Here is a 16,406-nt window from a genome sequence, read left to right on the forward strand (position 1 = left end):
TATCATCGTTCCAGTGCTAAAGCCCAGGAAGAACCCACTAGATGTTGACAGCTATTGTCCCATTAGCCTCACCAATGTTCTGTGCCAGCTGCTTGAACGTATGGTGAGCCGGTGGTTGTGTTGGCACCTTGAGTCTCGGGACATTCTGGCTCTGTCCCACAGCAGTTTTTGACAAGGACGCTTCACGATCGACAACTTGGGGTATCTGGAGTCTGTCATTCAATCAGACTTTTCCTGCCAGCAACACCTTATTGCCATCTTTTTCGACCTTACAAAGGCCTATGACACCACTTGGGGACACCACATCCTCGTTACTCTGCATGAGTGGACTCTCCAGGGTCCACTCCCGATTTTCATACAGAACTTTTTGTTGCACCGCACTTTCGGATTTCGCCTCGGTGCTTCCCACAGTGCACCCAATATACAAGAGAGTGGGGTCCCGCAGGGCTCTGTCCTGAGTGTCCCACTCTTTTTAATTGCCGTCAATGGTCTTGCATTAGCAGTAGGATAGTCAGTCTCTCCCCTCCTATACACTGACAATTTTTGTGTTTTGTTCTGCTCCTCTTCTACTGTGGCATCTGAACGCCGGCCATAGGAAAGTGCAATCCACCCCCATCCACAAATTTATCTCGATGACCAACTACTAGATATAGTGGAGACTTACTGCTTTTTGGGACTGGTCTTAGACACCCACTTAAATTAGTTTCCCCATCTTTGTCAGCTTAAGGATAAGTGTTGGTGGCACCTTAATCTTATTTGATGCCTGAACCACAGTGACTGGGGTGCTGATCGTCCTACACTATTGAAGTTGTACCAAGTCCTCGTACAGTCCGGTATTGATTATGGAAGCATGGTGTATGGTTCAGCGTCGCCCTCTGCACTGGGTCTGCTGGTCCCTATCCACCACTGTGGAGTTCGCCTCATGATGGGAGCCTTCCGATCGAGCCCCATGAACAGCCTCCTTGTGCAAGCTGGTGTTCCTCCATTACGGGTCCAGCGGCAACTATTTCTCACAAATTATACCGCCCACATACATAGTTCACCTCGCTATCCAAATTGCCGTCTCCTTTTCCTGAACATGGCAATCCATCTCCCACAATGGGGGCCCAGAATTGGGAATCCCTTCGCCGTCTGTGTCTGATCACTTCTTAATGAATTCTACACTTTCCCCTTACCGCCTTTCCTGCAGGCTCACTTCCATACACCTCCATGGTCTATACCTTGGCCACAGCTTCGGCTAGACCTATTGAAAGGCCCCAAAGGCTCAGTTCCACCTGAGGCCATCCGCCGGCAATTTCTCTCTTCTTGGCAAGTTTGAGGGCTCAGACATAATCTACACAGATGGATCAGTGGTACACTGTCTTGTTGGCTTTGCTTAAACTCACGTTGGCCATACTGAACAGCGCTCCTTGCCGGATGGCTGCAGCGTTTCCACTGCAGAGTTGGTTGCCATCTATTGCGCTTTTGATCGTATCCACTCCTGCTCCATTGAGTCCTTCATCATTTGTAGTGACTCCTTAAGCAGCCTACAATCTCTTCACCAGTGCTTCCCTCGACATCCTTTAGTACTGTTAATCAAAGAGTCTATGCCCTCTGCAACAGTGGATGCTCAGTGACCTTCATTTGGACCCCAGGACATGTCAGGTTACTGGGCAATGAACTTGCTGACTGCCTGGCCAAACAGGCCACCAGTAAACTATCTGTGGAGATTAGCCTGCCAGAGTCTGACTTGCGATCGGTCTTCTGCCGCAAAGTTTTCGCGATGCGGGATACTGAATGCCGTACCCTGAGTACACCAGATAAACTTCGTGCTATCAAGGAGACAACGAATGTGTGGCGGTCATCCATCCGAGCCACTCACAGGGAATCTGTTGTCCTTTGCCAGTTTCGCATTGGCCATACATGGCTACCTCCTCCATCACGAGGACCCACCTCAGTGTCGCTGTGGCTCCCACATGACTGTCATCCACATCTTGGTGGACTGGCCAATTTTAGCCACTCTGGGGCAGACTTTCAGCCTTCTCAGCACCCTACCTTCAGTGTTGGGAGACGCCACCTCAACAGTAGATTTAGTTTTACGTTTTATTCATGAGAGTTTTTTTCTATATCATCTAAGGGTGGGCATTTGGCCGTGTCTCCAAGGCCTCCACCCTCCTTCCATTTTAACTCTGTCACCCTTTCTTTGCATTTGTTTGTCCTGGTGTTCATCTTTTCCCTACATGTATTCATCTCGCCTTGTCTCTTTGGGGTGGACATTTTAGTGTGTTGGAGAGTGGCTGACTCATCCTCTTTTATTCTTGTGATCAGCCAGCCCAGACCTTCTGCTCTATGGTTTTAATATACCTTTTGCTACTTTTCCTTGTGGTGTATGTTTTCCCCCTTTTTTGTTCATTCCAGTCGTTTTCTTTTTAGGTGTGGTTCCCCATTTCTTCTTCCTCTTTTGCTTTCCCACATTAATTTGGGTGTTTTTTACCTTCAGCCTTGTTTGGGTCAGGAAAAAGGGAGTGATGACACTGAAGTCTGGTCCCTTTACACCCCAAACCATCCATCCATCCATCCATCCATCCATCCATCAAGGTGAGCTTGAGGTGTGTGATTCTAAAAGGGGAGGAGGGGCTGTGGGACATCTGTTGCACCAGTTGTACCTGTTGTTGTAGACTTGACAAGGTATACAGAACTCTGCCTGAGTGTGCATGTATTTGACTTTCTCTACTCAGAGACCGTGATATGCAAAATCAAAATTAAATACATCTACATTTACGTGATTACTCTGCAGTTCACATTTAAGTGCTTGGCAGAGTGTTCATCGAACCACAATCATACTATCTCTCTACTATTCCACTCCCGAACAGCGCGCGGGAAAAATGAACACTAAACCTTTCTGTTCGAGCTCTGATTTCTCTTGTTTTATTTTGATGATCATTCCTACGTATGTAGGTTGGGCTCAACAAAATATTTTCGCATTCGGAAGAGAAGGTTGGTGACTGAAATTTCGTAAATAGATCTCGCTGTGGCGAAAAACGTCTTTGCTTTAATGACTTCCATCCCAAATCGCATATCATATCTGCCACACTCTCTCCCCTATTATGTGATAATACAAAACGAGCTGCCCTTTTTTTGCACTCTTTCGATGTCCTCCGTCAATCCCACCTGGTAAGGATCCCACACTGCGCAGCAATATTCTAACAGAGGAAGAACGAGTGTAGTGTAAGCTGTCTCTTTAGTGGACTTATTGCATCTTCTAAGTGTCCTGCCAATTAAACGCAACCTTTGGCTCGCCTTCCCCACAATATTATCTATGTGGACCACAGACTCATTTACTACAGCAAGACAGGATTGTTATCAAGAGCAAACTTTTTGAAAGGTGTTGAGAACCATAACAGGATACTAATGGCCTGGAATGATCTTAAAGATAGATAATGAATCATTTGGAAAAATGTCCCAATTTTAGATCTAGAGAAGTTTTGAGGGGCCTACTGGGAATTTGATATCTGAAGGCAATGAAATAGAATAACAATGTCTCAGTGGGCTATCACCTGCCTTAAAAATAACATACAAAGGGAATATTTCAATTTTAGCGTAGGTGTTGAAACATGAAATAGATTTTGTGTATGTCCCAACATCAGAATTGGAGGGGGAGTGAGAATGAAAATGAGTATCAGATATAAACATAGTCATGAAAATGGAAAAAAATTGAGAATTGGTCTTACTTTTCACAAGTCTATGTTATACATTAAAGGGTGATTTATATGTCTTAAGATAGACTCTACATCCTGAGCCCCATTCATTGTTAAAATTGTAAAAAAAAAATTGACACACAATTGAATTTGAAGGCAAAGCAACCCATGAAAAATATGGATGAGCTGCAGATGTCATACACATCCCCTCCCATTTTGCCACAGTTACTCTCATTACCATCCATTGTGGATGGAAACCAATAAAATGTGCTTGCCTCTCAATGTCGTCCAAGTAGGATTTTCTTCTATATCATTATTTTCTGTGAATAAACTGTTTCCATATTAAGTTTGAGCAGATATTCTGATAGAGCTACTAAAATTGCTGCCATTTAAAGCCATGTATTAACTGCACAGAACTGCTGCTGTTTTGAGCATGCAGGAAACCGCATTTGCGACTCAAAAGCCGTGCAGTCACAATTCGCATTCAGTACACAATTAAGCCAGTAGCAGCACTCATAGCAAGCAGTCATTGCACTAACAGTATCTTGATTTGCACACCCATAAAGTGTTTGACTTCATGGGACTCGGGCAAGGGAAATTTGCTCATGTAAAGCAGTGTAGTCCCCAGTGTTTACCATGTTGTTTTTATCTTGAAGTTGACTGTTACAAAGGTAAAATTTCCACAAATGTTACTTGTGCCTACACATCTACCTTCAAAGCAATGCCCACAGTTGCCAGTGAGGTATTTAGGAGACCTTCCCTAATGAAGCAAATAGTAACATCATGTGAAATGGTTCAAATGGCTCTGAGCACTATGGGACTTAACATCAGAGGTCATCAGTCCCCTAGAACTTAGAACTACTTAAACCTAACTAACCTAAGGACATCACACACATCCATGCCTGAGGCAGGATTCGAACCTGCGACCATAGAGGTCGTGCGGTTCCAGACTGAAGTGCCTAGAACCACTCGGCCACGTCGACTTGCTAACATCATGTGAAGAAAAATCATCTGGTGCAGAATCACATCAAATAACAACAGTGTGTCCAGTGTCCATCTCAGTCCATACCTCCTTCTCAGATACAAGAAATCCTTGTAGGTAGAGGAAATCCATGCACTGGGCAAACAAGACTCAAAAACAATAAAGAGAAATTTCTTGCATTGGACGGGGATAATTCTTAACTGGAGCTCAACATGCATACCAAAGAATCAGAAAGATGGATGTAAATAGCTCTGCTTAGGAAGACTGTTACGTGGTGATTGTGTTAGCTATTAATTAGCTCCACCGCTCTGCCCACAGACGGGCCATTGAAAAAGACCAACTGCCTTGGCCAATGGTGTCATTTGGATGTGGTACAGGGGCAGGGTGGTCCACACACCACTCTCATGGTTGTTGTTGGTGTTACAGACCCTTGAGCTGCTCCTTCTCATTTAAGTAGCTGCTCATTTGGCATCATGAGACTGGGTGGACCCCGATGGAGTCTTCCCACCGAGGAAAAACTTCTGACATTACCGGGAAATGAATCCAGGTCCTTTGAATGACAGTCATCTGCGCTGACCACTTGGCTATAGAGAGGACTTACACAGTACATAAACATTTTCTGTGGCAAGTTCAAACATTAATTCAATTTTACATTAACTTAAGGGCTATACACAGAACACAAGTGTTGCCTGTCAGGCTACTAGACGAAGACTAGGTCCAACAATCTCCAAAGGCTGAATTAAAGTTTCAGTTGATTTGTATAGTAGAAAATATCCATTTGTTGTCCGTACATGATGTTTGCATGGAAGCTATTCATGAACTGTCTTTTTACAAATGTTTCCGAAGGCAGGTTTGTACTTCAGTTGTTCACCTTTTACAATCTGAAGTAATCACTCGTAGCATGAACATGCTGCTCGTGTCAAGACTAGCTGTAGACTGTCTCGTGAGCTGTGCCAACTATTTTGCACCTCCCTGCTCAGGGTACTCCTGTGGTTTGTAGATCTATTTCACCAGTCTTTTATAACATTAAATAGAATCTCTAATTAAGCTTTCCATATGAATTTAGAGTGACTGAAATTATTAGAAAGCTGTGAATGTGGATAAGGTTCTCAGTATTGTAAAAAAAAACCTTGTAAAACATTTATTAAACATTCAGTGCAGGTAATCAGAGTTATGTGCCTTGGAACCAAGCCTAGTATGTGAATTGCTGCTCTGACATGACCTGGTTTGGATTTCATGCTACCAGATCATCTATTATTGATGACGTGGTAGACTATTCTTGCATGCTCACTAACTTATCTAACTTATAGCAATGTGATCCTTAGAATGATGTATGACAAAACTGGACAGAAATGTGCCATAAGTGCCACCCACTCTGTGCCATAACAACGGTAGAATAAAGGTATCCAACAGAAAAAAGTTACTCAGAACATCCAAGACACTATTCAACAGATAAAAAACCAAGGCAAAGTGGTATTACTCTACTGGGTACCAGGATACAGGGAACAGCACAGTCAATGACTAGGCCGAGGATACTTCTGTGAAGAAGTAAGACCACCCACTGTAACATTCCCGAGCATGCTGTAACCTGGCTGGTGAGTAGGAGGATTAAAAAGCTGCTGGAAGTTAAATTGACAACCTGACCATGTTGAAGCTCTTGCCAGCTACGCTACTGGAAGGAAGTGGATCCTAGGTCAAGGATAGGACAGTGCCCATGGACACACAGTTTTCTCCACTGAAATGATCGTATCTTGTGCGAAAGTTGTGAAGTATCGTGTTCTGTGCAACATACTTCAACTATGTGTTTTGTCTGATTACGAGAGGTAACCCACTGTTTCTGGGTTTGCCCTGTATTTTAGATGATAAATGGACAAGTGTAGCACCTATTTTAAAATTTTGGGAAGCATCAGGCTTAGGCTTCCATATAGTGTTAAGATTAAGACTGAGATTTTTAATGTGCTTTAGAATTATCTGGCTTTTTGCTATTATTTATTTATTTTATTACTCACTGTCCAGCACATCTAGCTGTGTAAAAAGAATTGTAATACATTCATGCAGCTAATGCTTGTTTCATTGTGTGTAATTTTATGTCAAGACTGTTTTATTTTTATGAAACAGAGGAGAGATGGGCTTTAGTAATCCAGTTATGTTCAATAATTATGTATCCAACTACTCACCTGTTGTGGTAACAATGAGGTGAATATTTTAAGTGTAGTACAGTTTACACCTCCCCAAAAGACTGGACAATTTTCATTTTACTAGCATAAGTAGGTTGGTCAATTTTTTTTTTTTTTTTGCTAGGGACTATTCACATACACCAATGTCAGAATTTTGTTATTGCACATTAATCTTTCCCTTTCGTAAAGGATTGCCTATCATTACTCGTAGCATCTTTTCTTCCTCACTGTTGGCTTCCCAACAGGGGATGGGAATGCTGTGGAATGACTCCAACATCTTTGACACCAGCAGGAAGGGAGTAGTAGTGGGGCTATTTTCCATGTAGCTCTGGCCCAAAGTTACTGCCCTCTGCATCCTTATTAGCATTGACTTTGCCACACAGTCTCGAAATAATAATAATAATAATAATAATAATAATAAATCCCGTGGAGGCCCGGGAAAAGAATAGGCCTCCGGTATGTTCTGCCAGTCGTAAAAGGCGACGAACAGAACAAACCACTAATAGGGCTAACCCCCCTTTTAGTGTGATTACTTGGTTCAGGACAGAACTAAAGAAGCCTCGAACAAGTGCCGCCATGGTCGGGGACGACGCTTGAACCCTATGCCTGCCCCCAATGATAACGACACTGCTAGCCAACTGGAAAATGATTTAAATCCAAATAGAGGTGTTTTGTGGGATATGCTTCCTGCAACCACCCTAGAAGGAAAACAAAGACAGAGGATGAGATGGTCAGATGAAGTTAACAGACACCTCATGTTCTGTTATTACCAAGCAACAAACTTAGGAACCAACACAACTGGATACAGATCACAAGTATACACAACATTTATTACCAGATACCCAGAATTAAAATTTTTAACAGAACAACGACTAGCTGATCAGATCCGTGTAATAATCAAAAATAACAGGATACCCCAGTCAGAATTAGAAAACATCAAACAACAAGTACAACAAATACTGGAACAAAATAATGTGCAATTAGAAGAAGAAGAAGAAGAAAATACAGTAATGGACTCAAACATCCCAGTAAAGGACTCAAACATCCCAGAGCAAACAAACAAAGACCAACACGCATCAATTAAACAATCAGAGGAAAACGAAATCTTAAGACAGCCACCAGAACAAGCACAAATAGAACATGAAGTGACACACATGTTAGATATAGAAGAAAAATTTCAGTTGACATATATAGACTACAAAGGCACAAATACAGACATTAGACCATTCTTGCATAGACCACCAAATAATAACCCACAAGTCGAAACAACAATAGCAACTATCAACTCAATCATACACAACTAAATAAATGAAAATACAACTATGGAAGAGTTACAACTACTGGTTTATATAGGAGCACTCACTACACTAAATATACACACTAGGCAGAGATCAGAACAAACCAACACACAGAAGAAACCCACAAAACCAGCATGGCAACACAGGCTACAGATCAGAATAGAAAAACTGAGAAAAGGCATCAGACTGCTAACACAATTTATAAGAAATGAAATATCAGACAAAAAATGAAAAACGTTAGGTAAAATCTCGCAACAAGAAGCGATAGAGCAATTAGATGAAAAGAAGCAGACATTACAAGCATTGACCAAACGACTTGGAAGGTACAAAAAAAGTGAAAATAGAAGGAAACAAAACCAAACATTCAACACAAACCAAAAGAAATTGTATCAGACAACACACACATTAAAATAGACAACCCACCAAACATAACAGACATGGAACACTTCTGGAGCAACATATGGCCAAACCCGATACAACATAACAGACATGCACGGTGGATACAAGCAGAAACAGACATATACAAGATGATACCACAGATGCCTGAAGTGATAATTTTGCAACATGAAGTCACCTGAGCAATTAATTCTACGCACAATTGGAAAGCCCTGGAAAAGATAAAATACCAAATTTCTGGCTAAAGAAGTTCACCTGAACATATTCACATCTAACTAAATTATTTAAAAGTTACATTGCAGACCCATACACATTCCCTGATACACTTACACATGGAATAACTTATCTGAAACCTAAAGATCAAGCAGACACAGCAAACCCAGCAAAATATCGCCCCATAACATGCCTATCAACAATATACAAAATTATAAATGAAGAACAAAAAGGCTGCTGCAAAGGAGCACAAGGATGTAAAGAGCAACTGATAATAGATGCAGAGGTGACATATCAAGCTAAAACTAAACAAAGGTCGCTACACTACGCATACATTGATTACCAAAAAGCTTTTGATAGTGTACCCCTCTCATGGTTACTACATATATTGGAAATATACAAAGTAGATCCTAAATTGATACAGTTCCTAAACATAGTAATGAAAAACTGGAAAACCACACTTAATATCCAAACAAATTCGGATAATGTCACATCACAGCCAATACAGATTAAGCGTGGAATATACCAAGGAGACTCATTAAGTCCTTTCTGGTTCTGCCTTGCTCTGAACCCACTATCCAACTTGCTAAATAATACAAATTACGGATACAATATTACTGGAACATGCCAACACAAAATCACACATTTGGTATACATGGATGATCTAAAACTACTGGCAGCAACAAATCAACAACTCAACCAATTACTAAGGATAACAGAAGTATTCAGCAATGATATAAATATGGCTTTTGGAACAGACAAATGTAAGAAAAATAGCATAGTCAAGGGAAAACACACTAAACAAGAAGATTACATATTGGATAACCACAGCGACTGCATAGAAGCGATGGAAAAAACAGATCCCCGACAATTAAATTTATATGGTTCTTCTGTTTCTTGTTGTTTCGATGTTTCATATCAATATTTAACAAAGTTGACTGGATCAAGTAGCATACCAATAATACAGTATTTTATCATCTTATGGGCACTGTAGTTCAAAAGGTCAGTGCTAAACCTAATGATGATTTAGGCCTCCTTTTGTATCCAGGTAAGAAGTCACCTTTCCTAGACTCATCTGTTTGCCTGGTGGCACGAAGTAAATAGTTATGGTATAGGATTGGTGTTGTCATAAACTTATTGTGGTCAGCAATGCCTAATAAATCGTACAGGCATCTCTTTCCTGATATACAGTCTGTTGTGCCTAAATTAACATTAGCTTCGCAAAATATGATTGGATGTTTGTTGTTGTTGTTGTTTTAGGCTGAAATCAAAGTTGTGTAGTTATGTTGCTATTTCTTTTGTCCAGTAGTATGTGTCCTAGCATGGTCTTTATGTGTAGGGACTTCAGAAAATAAGTTACGCATATCGTCTCGCACCAAGGCCATTGCACAACAAGAGTGGCACGTTGCCAGAAGAGAGTACATGTTCCAGGTTTCCTGCAGACAGATCTGCTGTGGTACAGATAAACTGGTGCATCTCAGTGTGCGAGTGATATAGCATTGCAAATGGAAATGTGCTCCAAAGTATGTGGAACAGTAAAATTATTGTGGGCAAAACATCTAAATTGCATGCTGATTCACTGAAAAATTCTGGCGGTGTATGAACCATATGCAATGTCAAGTACAACAGTGGTGAAAGGGTGTCAACAATTTGTTCATGACAGCAGAGATGTGGGTAATGTTGATCAGAAGGTCTAAACTTGCACCATATGATTTCCATATTTCTGGTGATTTCCATCTTTCTGGCAAACTGAAAGAACATTTGGATGAAAAGAAATTTTCCAATGATGAGAACAATGAGACAACAGCTCTCGAGTGGCTTAGTGACAAAGGAGTGGGCTTCTATTGTGGAGGAAATGAATGATTGGTAGAATGTTCTAAGCATTTTTTATGGAGATTTGGTGAATAGGTTGAAAAATAGTGTCATGTATCTGTGTCACTTTGAAGTGAAGTGCAGCATTCAGTAAAAGTTACTTACACACAATTCCAGCTGTCTGAAAATTTTATACCAGTTGCGCCACAAGCCTGTAGGCCTGTGAGGTTTCTGTTTTAAAATGGTTTTAAACATCTGTGGTTTTTTCCCCTTGTAAAAATGTTTTGCAATAAAATGTACTAAGTATAAGGTTTCTAAGGAAATGGAGAAATTAAACAACTTGACTTATGTTTATGTTCTTAATTATATCTAGATTTTGAAACTTAGACTGTGGTCTTTGTCATAATTTTCTGACAATACTCCGGAGCAGCAATAACTTGTGGCTAGGAGAATCAGATTAGTTCTCCTACCACTCGTCTTCCCTTTGTTCCAAGTGCCAAAGTGAAGCCTTTGTTGTAGTGTGGCTTGCTTTGTGATACGTGCACGCTGTTGTCAGTCCCATTTCCACAACAGATGCCATCCAAGAATCATTTTAGAAAGTAAAGACTACCAAATGAACCCCTATTGTTAAGTGTTAATGTGGCAACACTGTGCTGGGTTCAAGCTGCTGACAGCATGGCTGGGCAATAGTTTGCCAGGGTCAACTCGATGAGCACGGTCGAAGGGCTTCCAGCATGTGACAACTGAAGTGTGAAATGAGAACACTAGTGGAGGAAGTCTGAGAAACAGGTAGAGAGGGTTACTTATATACTTGCCCCTCCAGCTGCCAGTTGTGCTGTTCTTCAATATAGTGTTAACCATCTTCAACAGGAGACATTGTCAGAATTTATGAAGGCAGGTATTTATTCTGATGTAGATGGGCCTGAAAAATGGAAATTTGGACCATGGAGAATATTTGAACTGTTCTGCCTAAACAAATGTACATTTCAGCTATTTGTTTCATTTTTAACTGCAAATTTTTTTTAAAGCAGTAAACATCAGATTGAATATTCAACCCACTAGCCTGTGATGATACATCCGACCCACTAGCCCAGGCTGTTCCAACTGAGCTCCAGGGAGCCGGAGCGCTCACTGCGGCAGCTCGGAGCCCACGTGGAGGGGGAAAGCGAACTCACTGCCCCCTGGCCGCATGCAGCCGCAACTGACGCAATAATCCATGTTCAATGACAGCTATGACTAGCCGCGGGAGCCTTGTACCTCTATTGGAGGATACCTTTCTATTCATTGAGAGGGACGGTCGTCCGCAGTGACTTAATTCTGCAAAGAGGTACAATCTACATCTACATCGACATTATACACGTCTTCACGCAGAGCACTACGATAGGGTAGAAGGCGTTGCACGCAGAGAACTGGTTGCTAGGCTTAAGAATGACATACCAAGAGACGTAAGTTTAAAAACCGTTTCGTAATACGGAGGGTATCAAAACGTGCATCATAGTTGGTGTTCTGTAAAGCGTTTATAATTTTCAGGTGAATGAGAGCGGAGAAAACACTACTAAATCTGCAGTTTGAGCAAGCTACAGGGTAGCTGACATCATTGCGACGAGTAGCAAGCCATTTTCGGTGGGACCACTCGTAAAATCGTGCATGGTAGCAGTTGCAGAATGTTTGTTTCCAAGGGAGGTGCAGGCAATTGAAGGGGTTTGCGTTTCGAAGCAAACAATGTCTCGTCGAATCCTGGACATGGCAGCGGATTTAGAGACACAGCTCAGGAAAAAGGCAGAGAGCTTTGTTGCATTTTCGCTAGCGCTTGACGAAACCACCGACATATCGGACTGTGCTCAGCTTGCAGTCTTTGTCCGTGGTGTCGACATGGAGCTGCAAGTAACTGAAGAACTCTTGGATTTGGTACCACTCGATTACACCGCAACAGGACGTGACATTTTTAAAGCTGTTTGTGAATCAGTGGACAATATGAATTTGCTGTGGGATAAGCTCCATTCTATAGTGACAGACGGTGCACCACAAATGATTGGGCGTCACCAAGGTTTTGCTTCTCGTTTGAAAAATAAACTCGGGGATGAATTCGGGAAAGACATTTTGACTCTTCATTGTTTATTCACCAAGAGGCACTGTGTGCTGAAACAGTAGAGCTAGGTGACGTAATGAAAGATTTCGTGAAAGTGTGTGAATTTTGTGCTGCGTCACGGTATGAATTGTCGCCAATTCAAAGGATTCCTGAAAGATACGGAAATGGAGTATGGGGATATACCTTACCACAGTACAGTTCGTTGGCTGAGTCGGGGAAAAGTTCTTGATGTTTTCTTTGCCATTTGTGAGGAAATATCCCTTTTTCTCGAAATGAAAGGGGAAGAAATGTGTTGTCTCAAAGGTATAAAATGGATATCAGACCTGGCGTTCCTAGCTGACATAACTATGCATCTGAATAATTTAAATCTGTAATTGCAGGGCAAAGGGCAGCTAATCGTTGACATGCACTACCAGATCAAAGCGTTCATGGAAAAGTTACGTTTATTTGAGAGGCAGATAAGTAATGGACATTTAACGTTCTTCAATCATCTTGCTTCTTTAAATCTATCTGAAGGTACTACTTTTGGCGATTACCGAGCAGAGTTAAAGCTTCTCATCACTTTGTTTGAAAGACGATTCAGAGACCTCACTAGTTTGGAAACGGAACTTAAGGTGTTCAGCACTCCTTTTTCAGTTTCCCCCGATGACTTGTCATCGTCACTTCAATTGGAGATTATTGATTTGCAAAATTCAACTTTGTTGAAAGGCAGGTACTACAACACATTAGATTTGTCACGATGGTATCGTTCATTACAGCAAAAAACATTTCCCAAGCTTCACAACAATGCCGCTCAGATAGTGTGCATGTTTGGATCTATGTATTGTTGTGAGCAGCTTTTCTCAGCAATGAAGAGAGTAAAAAGTAAGGAACAATCGTTTCTTCACGATGCAACAATGAAGGCCATCCTCAGCATTAATGCTGCAAACACTTTGACGCCTGATATTTCCGATCTTGTAATGAAAAGAAAATGTCAAGCTACAGAGGCCCAATAAATGTAGTATGCAATTTCTTGTAAAACAGTTGTTTCTTATTTATTTCCTGAACATCATATTTCCTGGTGTAGCATGTCACCACGTCTTAGCAGCTAAGAGTATGAGGTTGTCGATCTTGTAAGATGCAGCTGGCACATCAAAACGCTCGCCTTGCCGCCTGCCTCAGCCAGCCGTGCCACGTGCCGGCGTGCCAACCCACTTGAATGGTCACAGCGAGCGACACGGCTCCCTGGAGCAGGGAGCGCTCCGCGGCTCACAACGGAGCCGACGGGCTGGAACAGCCTGCACTAGCCTGTGATGATACATCGCACTAAAAGAGATGAAGCATTCATTAATCAGAAAATGATGCCATAGACCAGGGTCTAGTCTGAAAGTACGAATAGCATGAAAATAATTACAGCTATAAAAGCCTGCACTGTATCAGTTTGCATTGTGGCTATAGTGTATTAAGGTTCTTAACACCCAATGTTAAAACACATTAGTCTCTAATGGAAATCATTTAAAACTTTTCTATGGCCATTTACAATGTTGTTGGACTCTGAAATTTTACAAATGTGAGGTTTATTAGTTATTAACACGTTCACTGCCACTGTAATTGGCCTTGCTTTGCCACGTAACCAATATTTTTCTTAATAGAATCTGAAAATATATTGCTAAAAGTAATATAACATGTATTTAGTTTATAAGTACACAATCAAATTTACTCTCGTGAATCAAAGTTGTTTTGGGGCGCACTAAGGCGTCAGTGGCATATCAGGCCATATTCTGTAGCGGGTGGCCGTGGACGCGCCAATGCGTCTAGTGTATTGTTCCTGGTTAGTGTGACAGTTTAGGTTACTACAATTTCATTTTATATTCATAAATGAAACGAAACATCCTACTGACAAACGACATATTTATTGGACAAAAAATATAGTAGAAACATTCAAATACAAACACAAGATCTCGAAGAAACTTCTGAAATAAAATGTATGTCAAATCTAAGAAAAAAACAATCTAGAGCTTTATCCATTACACTCTCAAACAAATAAAATAAATACAAAGTTTACGAATAGTACCGACACATAACTGTCGAAAAATAAATGAGCAACGAAAGTGCTATCTGCCTTTAGAGGTGGTGAATAACACAACAATTCAAACAATATCCTGCTTTATTTGGGCAATCTAGGCACTCGTAAATCGTGTCTGTTCGTTGTCCACGGCTGGCGCATGATCTGCACTTTTTTCGCGGTGTTTTTGATTTTCCATTTGATTCTCGTTTTACCACAACATGTTGGGGATTTCTGACTGGCCGTTCTACCTGCTTTCGTGGCAATAGTGCTCTTATAATACTGAGTCTAAATTCTTGGAGGGGCATTTTTGTGCCACAATATTTATTGTGTAGGGCATGTGCGTTTGTCAGTATCATTTCCACAACGTGGATAAAAAGTTTCTTGTACCAGCGTATGGTTTTGCGTTCCGAGAGGTAATATGATAACATCTGATCGTGCCGATCAACTCCCGCCATAAATTTATTGTAGTTTACAATGGCCAAGGGCTTAGATTTCTTCTCCTTTCTTTTGGTTTCAACCTCAACCATTTCATTTGTAAATGCATTAGAAATGTAGCAAACCTCCCTCTTATCACGCCACTTACCTATCATAACTCCTTCCGCAAATCTGGCAACGGCTTCACCTTTTCGTAGTTTTGCTTCCTGTATTTCCTTGGGTGTATCCTTCCTATTCGCCCTCAGAGTTCCCGTGCAGTGGGTCTTCTTATCCAGGAGCAGCTTTGCCAATGCGAAGCTGTTATAGTAATTGTCCATGTACACATGGTGACCAGCATTCAACTTTTCATCTAGTAAATGAAGAACAATTTTTTGCGCATGGCCTCTTCCTCCTAAATCGTCCAGCATGCCAGTGTATACCGCGAATTTTAGGACCATTCCAGTGGGAGTTGTCAAAATATATAGCTTTATGCCATATTTGTGCTTTTTGTTTTTGATGTATTGGCGGAAAAGTAATCGTCCACGCCAAAGGATCATTGATTCGTCCAGAGACAGTTCCCGTCCAGGGTAGTAAACTTGGCACATCCTTTCATTGAAAAAATTGATAACGGGACGTATTTTATACAACCTGTCGGATGGTGTTGGTTTGCCCTGTTTTGGATTTTCAGAAAAGTGTAATGCACGTAGTATTAGCAGAAAACGATTTCGTGAAATACTATCGGCAATTCCTTTCACGTTGAATAAAGCGTCCTTTTTCCAATAGTCCTGCAAATTCCTCATCTTTACATTTCCCATGTGCAGGAAAACTCCCAAGAACACTAACAATTCGCCAACAGTCACATCTTTCCAACAGTTTATTCGTGATTGTCCTTTGGTTCCCGCAGAAAGGAATAATTCAATCGCGTTTCGATTTGTTTCTTCTACAACTGTCAATAGAAATTCGTCCGTCAGCAAAAGACGAAAATAATCTAAGGGAGTGTTTTCCGTCGGTTGAATAAGCAGTCCCTCATTTTTTATAAATGGGCAATTTATCATTCCAACTGGCTCTCTTTCCCACGCAACAGTTGTATCAGCTGCGTTATCTCTTGTTACCACTCCTTCTGCCATTTCCCTGTCGCTAGGATTCACAGCCATTTCTACAGTCTCATCTAAAACAAACTCGGCTCCGTCAGACTCTTCACTGGATTCCACGCCGTCCTCCTCACTGGCCAGTTCCGTTTCCGAATCGCTTTCTTCTAATATTCGTAATAATTCCGCATCCGTTAGTTTTTGTACGTTTCT

At 41.3% G+C, this 16,406-nt stretch overlaps 1 protein-coding gene across 1 annotated transcript in view; it reads left to right on the forward strand.

The window, feature by feature from the left end:
• LOC126183630 (thioredoxin reductase 1, cytoplasmic-like) overlaps nucleotides 1-16,406 on the forward strand; it is a 99,427-nt gene that overhangs the window by 51,341 nt on the left and 31,680 nt on the right. The window lies entirely within an intron of this gene.

The sequence above is a fragment of the Schistocerca cancellata genome, chromosome 4 (assembly GCF_023864275.1).
Source record: "Schistocerca cancellata isolate TAMUIC-IGC-003103 chromosome 4, iqSchCanc2.1, whole genome shotgun sequence".
NCBI lineage: Eukaryota > Metazoa > Arthropoda > Insecta > Orthoptera > Acrididae > Schistocerca > Schistocerca cancellata.